This window comes from Arachis hypogaea, chromosome 12 (genome assembly GCF_003086295.3).
Source record: "Arachis hypogaea cultivar Tifrunner chromosome 12, arahy.Tifrunner.gnm2.J5K5, whole genome shotgun sequence".
NCBI classification, from domain to species: Eukaryota; Viridiplantae; Streptophyta; class Magnoliopsida; order Fabales; family Fabaceae; genus Arachis; species Arachis hypogaea.
The window spans coordinates 43,691,497-43,706,399 of NC_092047.1; the positions used below are offsets into that span (position 1 = coordinate 43,691,497).

At 37.0% G+C, this 14,903-nt stretch overlaps 1 long non-coding RNA gene across 2 annotated transcripts; it reads left to right on the forward strand.

Moving 5' to 3' along the window:
• The first annotated feature begins 10,834 nt into the window (after positions 1 to 10,834).
• Positions 10,835 to 14,237, forward strand: LOC112727361 (uncharacterized). 2 transcript variants are annotated; one of them, XR_003165718.3, is made up of 4 exons: positions 10,835 to 11,024; positions 11,557 to 11,645; positions 13,556 to 13,763; positions 13,852 to 14,237. It is a non-coding gene; the product is annotated as an uncharacterized lncRNA (long non-coding RNA). The 2 variants fall into 2 exon arrangements; XR_011869137.1 differs by lacking the exons at positions 10,835 to 11,024; positions 11,557 to 11,645 and adding an exon at positions 12,922 to 13,060.
• The last annotated feature ends 666 nt before the right edge of the window (positions 14,238 to 14,903 follow it).

Sequence of the window (14,903 nt, forward strand, 5' to 3'; positions counted from 1 at the left end):
GAGGAAATAAAGATCTTTGCCGTCTCTCAGACGACCCACAACTCACTTCTGAGCACCTGGACCTGTATCTGAAAAACAAGAGATATATACGGAATGAGAACCCCGGGCCCATGGGTTCCCAGTACGGTAAAAGTGCCAAATAGATACAATGCACTGCAATAAAAACTCACTAAGCATCCTAAACTTCTTCACCAAATATTCATCCTAGGTTCTCGCTAATCCATGAATAGGCAACTGTCATAAGGGAGTGCTAAATCTAATTCATGTTTCACATATTTCCCAACTCGCTGACTCTTCCACGAATCAGACTCAGAATTATAAGCAAAACCATCACCAGTTGTTCTGCCTCAGCAATTCTATATCAATACATCATACCCTCGCCTAGAGCTAGTGAAACTACATCACTGCGTCTACCCAGGGAGCTTCGATTATCTCATTCAATAATCATCATCATCATGCAATCGCATCATCAGTTCATCCCATCAAGAACAGCCCTCACACTCACCGACACCAGCATGAGGGCATCTCAGTTGTACAAACACAAGCAATTCAGGCAAGTAATACACAAATATGGTACAAGTAGAACAAGTAGCATATAGTCAGGTAACATGGCATATATGATGTAGAAATCCAAAACAAATGGCAAACCCAAACAATTCAAACATATGCAAATGATGAATGCCTGCCCTATGGCTGATGATATCATCTGTCGGTTATCAAGCCAACCCGACATGTCCGGTAGCTAACCCGGGCACAGTCTCTCTGTTGCGTATTAATATCATTAGAGGGAATATGTGCCCTGTCACCATTAGAGGGTATCTGCGCCCTGTCGCCATTAGAGGGTATCTGCGCCCTGTCGCCATTAGAGGGTATCGGTGCCCTGTCACCCTTACAACCAGAGAGAAAACACAAGCATGCTTACATTTGACATTTTTCATCATTATTCATTCAATCTCAATTCATATTATAAATCCTCATTGTTATCAAATCTCAAACATTAACCTGGAGCAAGTGGGACGAACCACAACCCTTACTACTACCCAGGTATCACAAATACATTCATTCAAAACTCCATAATTAAACTCATTTATCATAAACATCCTTTTCCGTCTCATAACCGGAGCAAGTGGACAACGCCACTGCCTACTACCCGGGGTCACACATCACATTTCAACATTTTCCATTATTATCCATTTAACACATTCATTCATTAATCGTATATGCATTTATACTCAGCCATAAACATTAATGGCTTTGCCGTAACCCGACAATAACTTAGCCATCCGGCCCATGGTTCAATCAAGAACCGGCCATTTATCAATAATTATAGCCTTTCGGCTCATGGCTTACACGGTACTTCCACCGTCATCCTCCATATCTCATATAATCATATCTGATCATCATTGATCATAACCTTTTTCCCTTGCTTCACTCGCAAGTTACCACATCCCCTAGCTCCTTCCTCATTGCTAGGCATACCATAATGATTTAATACATAAGGGGTGAGATCGGAGGCTTAAAAGTATGAGGTTTGGCTTTAAAACTCAAAAATCAACTTTGGCATGAAAACAGAGCCACGCGCACGCGTGGATGGCCAAAAACTCATCGACGCGCAAGCGTTATACGCGCGAACACGCGGGTTGAAAAATATCCAAACGGCGCGCAAGCGTCAGCCACGTGTACGCGTGGGTGCTCTTGCGCCCAGGCACAAAACTGGCACAACTCTGGCACAACTCTCTGGAAAATGGCTGGACATTTGGTACAGCGCATCGACGCGCCCGCGCACACCACGCGCACGCGTGGATGGTGCTTTCTGGAAGAACGGCGCGCACGCGCCAGGTGCGCCTACGCGCGTAGGGTCGTTTTGCTAAAAATTTTCCAAGTTAAAAGCTGCAGAATTTACAGATTCAACTCCCAATCTTCCGACGGACATAATTCTCTCATTTTAAATCGTTTTTCACCCGTTCTTCGAACGGCATGGACATCTCGGATCCAATTTCATTTCTAAACAGATCTGGCAGAAAACAGAGATCCGTAGTCCAGGTTATGTCCCGTCAAAGTATGCCCAAAAATCATGTTTTCATACAAAACCACAAAGTGCCATTTTCAAAACAAGCCATTTTCAACTCTTTTCAAAATCAATCAAAACATGCCAATTTCAGCCTTTTCTTTGAAATCAATTAAAATATACCAAAATCAACATCAAACCTCCTCAACTCGCACGTTGACACTTTCTCAAACTCAAACACATTTACATATCATATACTCTTTCTCATGCCAAATTTCAACAACACTATTTCCAATCAACCATCATTATACATAATAATTATTGTACTCACTATCACGTGGCTTCACCCACAAATCAACATTAATCATTCCTCAAGCATATATCACGACATACATATCTCTAGTGCATCATCATACCATCAAGGCATCAATAATCATAATCACATATATGACCATATAATATATCTCAACCAAAACCAAATATACCTCATCTTTATAATTGCACCCAAATTTACCAAATCCCACACCTCGACTCCTCAAACCTTATTATTCAATAACCAACCCAATCATTCATATATTCATTATCTGAAATTCATCCAATCACTTGTGTCATCATACAATGCACACATCAACTTACCTTTCTTGCCTTTTTCCGGCCTCCGGCCCAAAATTCACGGCCTCCGGCCCAATTTCATAATTTAAATAAACCACAAATCAATACTCATTACCCAGTACATCAAATTCTCAATACACCAAGTATACAAGGCCACACAATTCTCAACCCAAATCATTAATTCACATTACATACCAACTATGCATATTAGCACCAACCATTTACACAATCCAAACTTAATCCTAGGGGCATCTAGCCTAGGAATTCTCATCACAACACACGGTACTTAAATGAAACTTAAACCGTACCTCTTGTAGCCAAACCAATTTAGCCTCTTCTATGGAAGTCTTCACCAACCTTAGCTCCAAGCCTCACCAAAGCTCCTCAAGCAATACCAATCTCCCAATTGTGCACCAACATCACCAAATACACTAACATAACCAATATCACATACATACATCAACCTAGGGCTCATAAAAATGACAAATCACAAGGGTTTGAGCACTTCTTACCTCAGCCCATATGAAGTAGGGATAGAACCCACTTAGAATCCATGTTGAAGTATCCCTAAACACCCAAAATCACAAGATTTCAACACTAATTACCCAAAAACGTGTAACAGTGGGGAATTTCGAAAACTGGGCAGAGATGAATGGAATACTCACCACAAAACTTAGATAGAATTGTAGAGGATGAGAAGAGTGACGCGTGGCCGCAAACGGCTCGTCAATCGGAGCTCCGTAGCTCAAGTTATGGTGGTTTGAAGATCAAAGAGAGTTAGGTTTTCTCTGTTCTCTTCTCTCTTCTCAAATCAGCGCCCAACACCCCTTCTTTAGGGAAAAATGAGCTGAAATACTCATAACTAATGTTTATATATGTTGGGTCTTGGGCCCACTTAGGCCCGGTTCACTTATTTTTGTCCGTTGGCCCAATTTTGGACCAAAACCTTTAAGATTAGCGCTCTAAATCGCACTTCAAATATTTCTACCTTCCCTAATTATAATTCCTCATTTCTTAATCTTATTTACTCATAATCAATTTTCTCAGCTGTAGTACTAGACAGATCTCAGCCGGTACTGCCGGTCAAAATTCCACTGCGCGCTTTTGCGCAGAAAACTATATTTTCCAACTCGGAAAAATTCACTGAATCCAAATATCATATTTAAATCATCAAATTCCAATTGCCAAATCTTCCAACCATATTCGCTCCCATTTAACTTATTATTTAATTAATTTCGGTTAGACCGGGTATTACATTGCGATTACTTGTGAGTCAAGTCATTAATTTTGATTTTAAAATTCAAATCTTTTTCAAAACTAATTTTAATCATATCTTTCTATCATATCTTTTTAAATCATATCTTTTTCAAAAAAAAATTTTTAAAATATCTTCTCTAACTTCTTATCTTCTTATCTTTTCAAAATTGATTTTCAAATCTTTTCTCAACTAACTAATTGACTTTTTGTTTATTTCTTATCTTTTTCAAAACCACCTAACTACTCTTCCCTCTCTAATTTTCGAAAATACCTCCCTCTTTTTCAAAAATTCTTTTTAATTAATTAATTATTTTAAATTTTAATTTTAATTTTGTTTCCCCTTTAATTTTCGAAAATCATCAACTCCTTTTCAAAAATTATTTTCAAAAATTCCTCTCTCTCATCTTCTTCTATTTATTTAATTACTTACTAACACTTCTCTTCATCTCATATCTCTACTTCTATCCTCACCCTTGTGTTTGGATTATCCATTCTTCTTCACTCTAATTCCCTTTCTTCTTCTACTCACATAAAGGAATCTCTATACTGTGACATAGAGGATTCCATATTTTCTTTGTTATTCCCTTCTTTGTCATATGAGCAGGAGCAAGGACAAGAACATTCTTGTTGAAGCAGATCCTGAACCTGAAAGGACTCTAAAAAGGAAACTAAGAGAAGCTAAAATACAAAAATCTAGAGACAACCTTACAGGAATCTTCGAACAGGAAGAAGAGATGGCAGCCAAAAATAATAATAATGCAAGGAGGATGCTTGGTGACTTTACTGCACCTAATTCCAATTTACATGAAAGAAGCATCTCCATTTCTGTCATTGGAGCAAACAATTTTGAGCTGAAACCTCAATTAGTTTCTCTGATGCAGCAGAACTGTAAGTTTTATGCACTTCCATCTGAAGATCCTTTTTAGTTCTTGACAGAATTCTTGCAGATCTGTGATACTGTTAAGACCAATGGGGTTGACCCCGAGGTCTACAGGCTTATGCTTTTCCGGTTTGCTGTAAGAGACAGAGCTAGACTGTGGTTGGACTCTCAACCCAAAGATAGCCTGAACTCTTGGGATAAGCTGGTCACGACTTTCTTAGCCAAGTTCTTTCCTCCTCAAAAGCTGAGTAAGCTTAGAGTGGATGTTCAAACCTTCAGACAGAAAGAAGGTGAATCCCTCTATGAAGCTTGGGAGAAATATAAGCAACTGACCAAAAAGTGTCCTTCTGACATGCTTTCAGAATGGACCATCTTGGATATATTCTATGATGGTCTGTCTGAATTAGCTAAGATGTCATTGGATACTTCTACAGGTGGATCCATTCACCTAAAGAAAATACCTGCAGAAGCTCAAGAACTCATTGACATGGTTGCTAATAACCAGTTCATATACACTTCTGAAAGGAATCCTGTGAATAATGGGACGCCTCAGAAGAAGGGAGTTCTTGAAATTGATACTCTAGATGCCATACTGGCTCAGAACAAAATATTGACTCAGCAAGTCAATATGATTTCTCAGAGTCTGAATGGAATGCAAGCTGCATCCAACAGTACTCAAGAGGCACCTTCTGAAGAAGAAGCTTATGATCCTGAGAACCCTGCAATAGCAGAGGTAAATTATATGGGTGAACCTTATGGAAACACCTATAACTTCTCTTGGAGAAATCACCCAAATTTCTCATGGAAGGATCAACAAAAGCCTCAACAAGGCTTTACTAATGGTGGAAGAAACAGGTTTATCAATAGTAAACCTTTTCCATCATCCACTCAGCAACAGACAGAGAATTCTGAGCAGAATCCATCTAGCTTAGCAAATTTAGTCTTTGATTTATCTAAGGCCACTCTGAGTTTCATGAGTGAAACAAGGTTCTCCATAAGAAATTTGGAGGCACAAGTGGGCCAGCTGAGGAAGAAAATCACTGAAACCCCTCCTAGTACTCTCCCAAGCAATACTTAAGAGAATCCAAAAAGAGAGTGCAAGGCCATTGACATAGTCAACATGGCCAAACCTAGAGAGGAAGGTGAGGACGTGAATCCCAATGAGGATGACCTCATGAGACGTCTCTCAAGCAAGAAGGAGTTCCCTTTGAGGAACCAAAGGAATCTGAGGCTCATTTAGAGACCATAGAGATTCCATTGAACCTCCTTATGCCCTTCATGAGCTCTGATGAGTATTCTTCTTCTGAAGAGAATGAGGATGTTACTTAAGAGCAAGTTACCAAGTACCTTGGTGCAATCATGAAGCTGAATGCCAAACTATTTGGTAATGAGACTTGGGGAGATGAACCTCCCCTGTTCACCAATGAACTAAATGCATTAGATCAACTGAGATTGCCTCAGAAGAAACAGGATCCTGGAAAGTTCCTAATACCTTGTACCATGGGCACCATGACCTTTGAGATGGCTCTATGTGACCTGGGGTTAGGAATAAACCTTATGCCACTCTCTGTAATGGAGAAGCTGGGGATCATTGAGGTACAGCCTGCCTTATTTTCATTACAATTGGCAGACAAGTCAGTAAGGCAAGCTTATGGATTAGTAGAGGACATGTTAGTAAAGGTTGAAGGCCTTTACATCCCTGCTGATTTCATAATCCTAGACACTGGAAAGGATGAGGATGAATGCATCATCCTTGGAAGACCTTTCCTAGCCACAGCAAGAGCTGTGATTGATGTGGACAGAGGAGAGTTGGTCCTTCAACTGAATGAGGACAACCTTGTGTTTAAAACTCAAGGATCTCTTTCTGTAACAATGGAGAGGAAGCATGAAAAGCTTCTCTCAGTACAGAGTCAACTAAAGCCCCCACAGTCAAACTCTAAGTTTGGTGTTGGGAGGCCTCAGCCAAACTCTAAGTTTGGTGTTGAACTCCCATATCCAAACTCTAAGTTTGGTGTTGGGAGTCTATAAAATTGACCTGATCACCTGTGTGACTCCATGAGAGCCCACTGTCAAGCTATTGACATTAAAGAAGCGCTTATTAGGAGGCAACCCAATGTTATTTAATCATTTTTATTTTATTTTCTCTTTGATATTTCATGTTTTATTAGGTTGATGATCATGTGGAGTCACAAAAACGACTGAAAAATCAAAAACAGAATGAAAAACAGCATTGAAAATAGAACACCCTGGAGGAAGGGATTACTGGCGTTTAAACGCCAGTAAGGAGCATCTGGCTGGCGTTTAACGCCAGAACAGAGCATGAAACTGGCGTTAAATGCCAGAAACAAGCAGCATTTTGGCGTTTAAATGCCAAGAATGCACCCCAGAGGAAAACTGGCGTTCAACGCCAGAAACATGCTGCAGACTGGCGTTGAACGCCCAAAACAAGCATGGAAGTGGCGTTTAACGCCAGAAACATGCTGCAGTCTGGCGTTAAACGCCAGGATTGCATATATAGGGCGTTTTACATGCCTAATTAGTGCAGGGATGTAAATCCTTGACACCTCAGGATCTGTGGACCCCACAGGATCCCCACAAACCTCCACTCACCTTACCTCCTCATAATCCTATATCACCCTTTCCCAAGAACCCTTCACCAATCACCTCCAACTCCCCTTCAAAACCATCAACACACCTCCATCTCTCCTTCTTCTCATCCTTTCTTTCTTCTTTTGCTCGAGGACGAGCAAACATTCTAAGTTTGGTGTGGAAAAAGCATTGCTTTTTTGTTTTTTCCATAACCATTGATGGCACCTAAGGCCAGAGAAACCTCTAGAAAGAGGAAATAGAGGACAAAAGCTTCCACCTCTGAGTCATAGGAGATGGAGAGATTCATCTCAAGGATCTATAGCTCAGTGGTAGAATATTTGACTGCAAATCAAGAGATCCCTGAGATACCTGAGATACCTCAGGGGATACATTTTCCTCCACACAATTATTGGGAGCAACTAAGGGTGGAACATCAAGAGCACTCCATCATCCTTCATGAAATTAGAGAAGATCAAAGAGCAATGAGGGAGGAGCAACAAAGACAAGAGACATAGAAGAGCTCAAGGACATCATTGGTTCCTCAAGAAGGAAACGCCACCATCACTAAGGTGGACTCATTCCTTGTTCTTAAATTTTCTATTTTTCGTCTTTTATGTTAAATTTTTATTTATGTTTGTGTCTTATTACATGATCATTAGTATCTAAGTGTCTATGCCTTAAAGTAGTAAATATGAATCCATCACCTCTCTTGAATGAAAAATGTTTTAATTACAAAAGAACAAGAAGTACATAGTTTCAAATTCATCCTTGAAACTAGTTTAATTATCTTGATGTAGTGGCAATACTTTTTGTTTTCTGAATGAATGCTTGAACAGTGCATATGTCTTTTGAAGTTGTTGTTTAAGAATGTTAAATATGTTGGCCCTTGAAAGAATGATGATAAGGAGAAATGTTATTTGATAATCTGAAAAATCATAAAATTGATTCTTGAAGCAAGAAAAAGCAGTGAATACAGAAAGCTTGCAAAAAAAAAGAGAAAATGGCAAAAAAAAATAATAGAAAGAAAAAGAAAAAGCAAGCAGAAAAAGCCAAAAGCTCTTAAAACCAAAAGGCAAGAGCAAAAAGCCAATAACCCTTAAAACCAAAAGGCAAGGGTAATAAAAAGGATCCCAAGGCTTTGAGCATCAGTGGATAGGAGGGTCTAAAGGAATAAAATCCTGGCCTAAGCGGCTAAACCAAGCTATCCCTAACCATGTGCTTGTGGCGTGAAGGTGTCAAGTGAAAACTTGAGACTGAGCGGTTAAAGTCAAGGTCCAAAGCAAAAGAAGAGTGTGCTTAAGAACCCTGGACACCTCTAATTGGGGACTTTAGCAAAGCTGAGTCATAATCTGAAAAGGTTCACCCAATTATGTGTCTGTGGCATTTATATATCCGGTGGTAATACTGGAAAACAAAGTGCTTAGGGCCACGGCCAAGACTCATAAAGTAGCTGTGTTCAAGAATCAACATACTGAACTAGGAGAATCAGTAACAATATCTGAACTCTGAGTTCCTATAGATGCCAATCATTCTGAACTTCAATGGATAGAGTGAGATGCCAAAACTATTCAAGAGGCAAAAAGCTACAAGTCTCGCTCATCTGATTGGAGCTAAGTTTCATTGATATTTTGGAATTTATAGTATATTCTCTTCTTTTTATCCTATTTGATTTTCAGTTGCTTGGGGACAAGCAACAATTTAAGTTTGGTGTTGTGATGAGCGGATAATTTATACGGTTTTTGGCATTGTTTTTAGTATGTTTTCAGTATAATTTAGTTAGTTTTTAGTATATTTTTATTAGTTTTTAATTAAAAATCATATTTCTGGACTTTACTATGTGTTTGTGTGTTTTTCTGTGATTTCAGGTATTTTCTGGCTGAAATTGAGGGACCTGAGCAAAAATCAGATTCAGAGGTTGAAGAAGGACTGCAGATGCTGCTGGATTCTGACCTCCCTGCACTCAAAGTGGATTCTCTGGAGTTACAGAACTCCAAATGGCACGTTTCTAATTGCGTTGGAAAGTAGACATCCAGGGCTTTTCAGCAATATATAATAGTCTATACTTTGCCCAATTTTAGATGACGCAAAAGGGCGTTGAACGCCAGTTCTACGCTGCAGTCTGGAGTTAAACGCCAGAAACACGTCACAAACCAGAGTTGAACGCCAAAAACACGTTACAACTTGGAGTTCAACTCCAAAAGAAGCCTCTGCACGTGTAAACTTCAAGCTCAGCCCAAGCACACACCAAGTGGGCCCCGGAAGTGGATTTATGCATCAATTACTTACTTCTGTAAACCCTAGTAGCTAGTCTAGTATATATAGAACTTTTTATCATTGTATTCACAGTCTTGGTTACTCCGGTTCCCCTCTGGGGCCGAGACCAATGAACCTTCATCACTTATGTATTTTCAATGGTAGAGTTTCTACACACCATAGATTAAGGTGTGGAGCTCTGCTGTTCCTCAAAGATTAATGCAAAGTACTACTGTTTTTCTATTCAATTCAACTTATTCCGCTTCTAAGATATTCATTCGCACTTCAATATGATGGGTGTGATGATCGTGACAGTCATCATCATTCTCAACTTATGAACGCGTGCCTGATAACCACTTCCGTTCTACCTTAGATTGAATGGATATCTCTTGGATATCTAATACAGGGGACCGAGTCCGAGATATTAGTGTCTTCGTGGTATAAGTTAGAACCCATGGATGGCCATTCCTGAGATCCGGAAAGTCTAAACCTTGTCTGTGGTATTCCGAGTAGGATCTGGGAAGGGATGGCTGTGACGAGCTTCAAACTCGCGAGTGCTGGGCGTAGTGACAGACGCAAAAGGATAGTAAATTCTATTCCAGTATGATCGAGAACCGACAGATGATTAGCCATGCAGTGACAGCGCATTGGACCATTTTCACAGGAGGATGGGATGTAGCCATTGACAACGGTGATGCCCTACATAAAGCTTGCCATGGAAAGGAGTAGGATTGATTGGATGAAGACAGCAGGAAAGCAGAGATCAGAGGAACGAAAGCATCTCTATACGCTTATCTGAAATTCTCACCAATGAATTACATAAGTACCACTATCCTATTTTATATTTTATTTATTTTCATCCACTATAATTTCTTAATACAATTTAATCCGCCTGACTAAGATTTACAAGGTGACCATAGCTTGCTTCAAGCCGACAATCTCCGTGGGATCGACCCTTACTCACGTAAGGTTTATTACTTGGACGACCCAATGCACTTGCTGGTTAGTTGTACGAAGTTGTGAAATAAATATAAGATCATGAACGTGAGTAAGCACGAGTAAGGGTGAGTAAAAGTTTGTTTTTTTTCTTCAAAAAGAAAAAGGAAAAGGGTGAGTAAGCACGAGTTAATACTTAATTTAGGGTACAAACTATCTGCTTCTTCAAAGCTTTCAAACAACTCATATTCAATAGGTTGAATTAGTATATATAGAGATCGCCATGCTTAGATGGACTTGTGTCTTGTGCTAGTATGATAGCCGGTCATGATGAATCTAACACTTCCTAACACGATTTAACTGTCTGCATTGCATTATTCTCTATGGCCTTTATTGGTTATATGTTTTGTGAAACAGTTAAGGAAGGAAGGAAGGAAAAATGAGTTTGAAAGGCACAAGCTGCAAGCATTAAATTAGCGCCAAAAACTGGTGAGGGTTCCTAGTTGTTAGATGATAGTTTTTATATAATTTTTATCTTGGACTTTTTTGTTTACACTAGAGATAAATATATTAAGATTGAAGATTTTGTAGTGGTGATGGTGGCTTTATGTGCATTTACTTTTTCACCTTTTATATGAAACACCTACTTAAAAATATAGAAAAATACTTCTTAAAGAATCAACTCTATATGATGATATGTTTCAATTTAGTGGTAAATAGCTAAGGCTTTAGCTATTCGGGCTCTAGCTGATTATGTTCTTGGAGGGCAAAACTCACCTTCATGGAATATAAGAAAGCTTTTAGCTTGTTTCTGGTTGGGTTTTGTGAGCTTGCCTTTCTAGGAGATACTTTTGTTAGTTATGAGAGGACTGGAAAATTTTTGTGGGTGGTTGTATGCTCCCTCTTTATTGTGGTTGTCAAATCAAGACTCCTTGTCTGATGCCTATAACAATTCCTTATAATGATGTATGCTGGTTTCTTTGTTTGTTTTCTTAATTGAGGCTAACTATTTTTATTCAAGAGATATGGATCGAAGGTTTCATTAGATGCTGAGGATGAGTCGACAACATTAAACTTGCAAGCTGTTGCATTTATAGATTGCTTAGTTAGGTAAGGTTTTGTATTCTATTTCATTTCATGTTTAGATAGATTGATTGTGGAAAGCACGATGCCAATGCTTTATAGTGAATTTGGGCTTGTTTAGAAAGATTATTTTCAGTGATGTCTTTTTTTCATTAAAAGTACTTTTATTCTATCAATTATATTTGAATACCATAGTATAAAAATACTGTTTTATAAATTGTTGGCTCAATAAATGGGTTTGCATTAATGTTTGTGTCCCTATCTATTTCTCCTAAGCAAATAAAACTGAAACAGTACGATAGATTGATAAGTTTTTTTCATTATGGTCAGGGGACTATAGGTGTGAGATCAGCTTTTCTATGATTGAAATTCAAAGTTCGTCGTCTTAATATCTAAGATAAACTTTAAGGTTAATATGTATAACTCAAGTTGGTGAACTAAATAAGCACCAATACTCTAGCATTAAATTTTATTGTTTGCTTAGAAGATGGTATTAAATTTGATTGAGATGTTGCACTATAAGAACCAGAAGTGCTGATCTCTCTCACCCTTTTATTTTCAGAAAACATTATTAGGTTAATAGGTTTATTATCTGGTGTGTCCTCTTTTCTATTATTTTTTTATGCACAACAATGCCAAGTAACGTTGATAAAACTCGATTCATTCCCCCCTTCAATTGACATGAATTTTGATGATATGGTTTTATATAGCAACAAATACTAATTCAGTTGTACATATTATGAATGCATCTCTTAAGTCGTCTATTGTGCTGTGTGTGATAATTGAGATCTTTGTGGCTTTGTTTCATCCTAGTGTTATACACAATAATGGACTATGTCGTAGGTTCTAATTGATGTTTATTTTTAATGAATTAGCAAGTATTGCTTTGAGATAATTCTCATGCATATTTTGTTCTGTTCAAATTTTATTTATTTTAGATGAAAGCAGTATTTTTATGGTTAATAGCTCCTTTAAACTTTCACTCAACAAATTATTCTACTTAGACCATTTTAAAATGCTTATTAAAGGTGAATGAAGGTATCATGAATGCTCTTTAAAACTTTGCCAAAATAGCAAGTTATCCTAATTTTATTAGTTTTATATTACATCATGAAAAGTTGTATTTCAATCCTCACTACTAAATGGATTTTTTTTTAAATCTGTAAACTGTAATGATTCTTTTTTATGTTTTTAGTTTATTGTGAATTAATTATTGAAGGCTTTCTCCCAATGTGATTAATCACAGTTTTAAACATTTCTTTCTCCTATTCATATGACCGTCTTGTTTTATTCTCTTGTGTTGGAAAAAATCAAAATTGAGTGATATCTCACAAATTGGTGGGTTTGTGGATTGGTACCTTCGTAAGCTTGAAGAACACCCCATTGTCACTAAGAGCCTTACCTCTTCTTTTATTTTCACTGCTTCTGACTTCACTTCTCAGGTTACCCATACTCATTTTACCTTCAAATTTCTTTACTCTCTTTGTTATTTAACATTATTTAAGAAGAAGTATTACTATTGATCATAGTTTCTGGTAACTTGTCTAGTTTCTTAGCAACATTATGTTGCTTAATTAGCCCATGTGTGTATTTATTTGATGACTTAGTTATGAGGCACGAAAAGGTATTAGTTTTATACTATCTTATCCTCTATGGGTTGTAGCTATTATTAGCAGAATTGCAAAAGTGAATTTCATTATGTTTTTAGATTTTGAGGTTGGCATTTAGTTGTTTTGTGCTTGAGAAAAATGCTAGTGTTAGGATCCCTCACTATTTGTATTCAACTTCAAACTTTTACATCATAAATTTGTAGGCCTGTTCTTTGTATCACACCATTTTTGTTTATGCAAGAATTTTTTTTTTTAATAAATCAAGAGTATGACACTATGATAACCTCTGTTTGCTTTACCAATTTGATCCTTTATTCTACACATCAGAAATATAGCACTATGATCTCAAGAACCTGCACTACAGACACGCCTAAGAGAAAATCAAAGCCTCAACCTCCCTTGAAGCGCATAGCCTCCTTCCTCAGATCACCATTCCGAAGAAAACATAGCATGTCCAAGAATGAAAAGGCTCAGTCCTTGTTAAAGTGCTTCAACTATGAGCAGATAGCCAATGCTACTAATGAATTCCACCAAGGTACATACTACATAGCCTTAGAAACATTATGTGATGTTGTAATCATATATAATCATAGTCCTCATTCTTTTTTCTCATTCATGTATAGATAATTTGGTCGGGAGAGGTAGATACTCAGGAGTATACAAAGGTGATCTTTGTATGTCAATGTTTATGAAATTATATGTCATAAATAGTAATTATTCTATAAGGGAGGATGAATTCGATGATCTTGATGACTCAGATGAATATTTAAAAGAGTATGAATAGGGTTATTTATTTTGCTTTGAATATTTTGTATTATTAGTGAATTACAATTTAAACGAATATAAGTCTGAATTTAGTTATTTATGTTGTCTTGAGTTTTTTATGTTAGAGGATTATTTATTATTTTGATAAGTTTGTAAACTCATTATCTAGTACTTAATATAAATTATATTTAAGAGTCTATTTGTCTTGTTAGCTAATATTTTGTATAAATTTTATTTTGATATTTAAAATTTTATTTGCATTAATTGTCTACTATTTTTCAAATAAAAAAATTAAAAAAATATGGCTATTAAAATCGACGGTAAATTTGTCACTTTTTAAATTTAAAATAGACAAAAGAAAACAAAATATAGACAACGAATTTGTCGGTATTTTAATAATTAAATCGACAGCTCTTTTGTTGATTTTATTGAATCAAATATCGACAGAAACGGTGTCAATTTTGTATAATAATATCGACGACAAAATTGTTGATTTTATTAAGTATGGAAAATTCACAAACTCATATTATAGACGAAAAGATTGTCAATTTTAATGAATTATTATCGATGTCCTGGTAAGCCATCGATTTTATTAGAATTTTGAAAAATCGACAAGTTTAATAGCGACTTTATCCACCGTTAATTTTGCCGTAAAATTTTAATTTTATCGACGACTAGGCCGTCGATTTTAACAGTGTTTTTTGTAGTGATTTTATATTGATAATGTTTATTAGAAATTAAATTTTAGAAAGAATAGACAAGAACTCCATTCAACAATACGGGAGGGTGGAAAAAATTCAATATACCAAAACGAAGGAGTTCTACCATTTTAATAATTTGAGGAATATAATAAAGAGGAATGCTTGGGTCAGTAACTTTTGTGATTTGTAGCTATCAAATAGTCATCAAG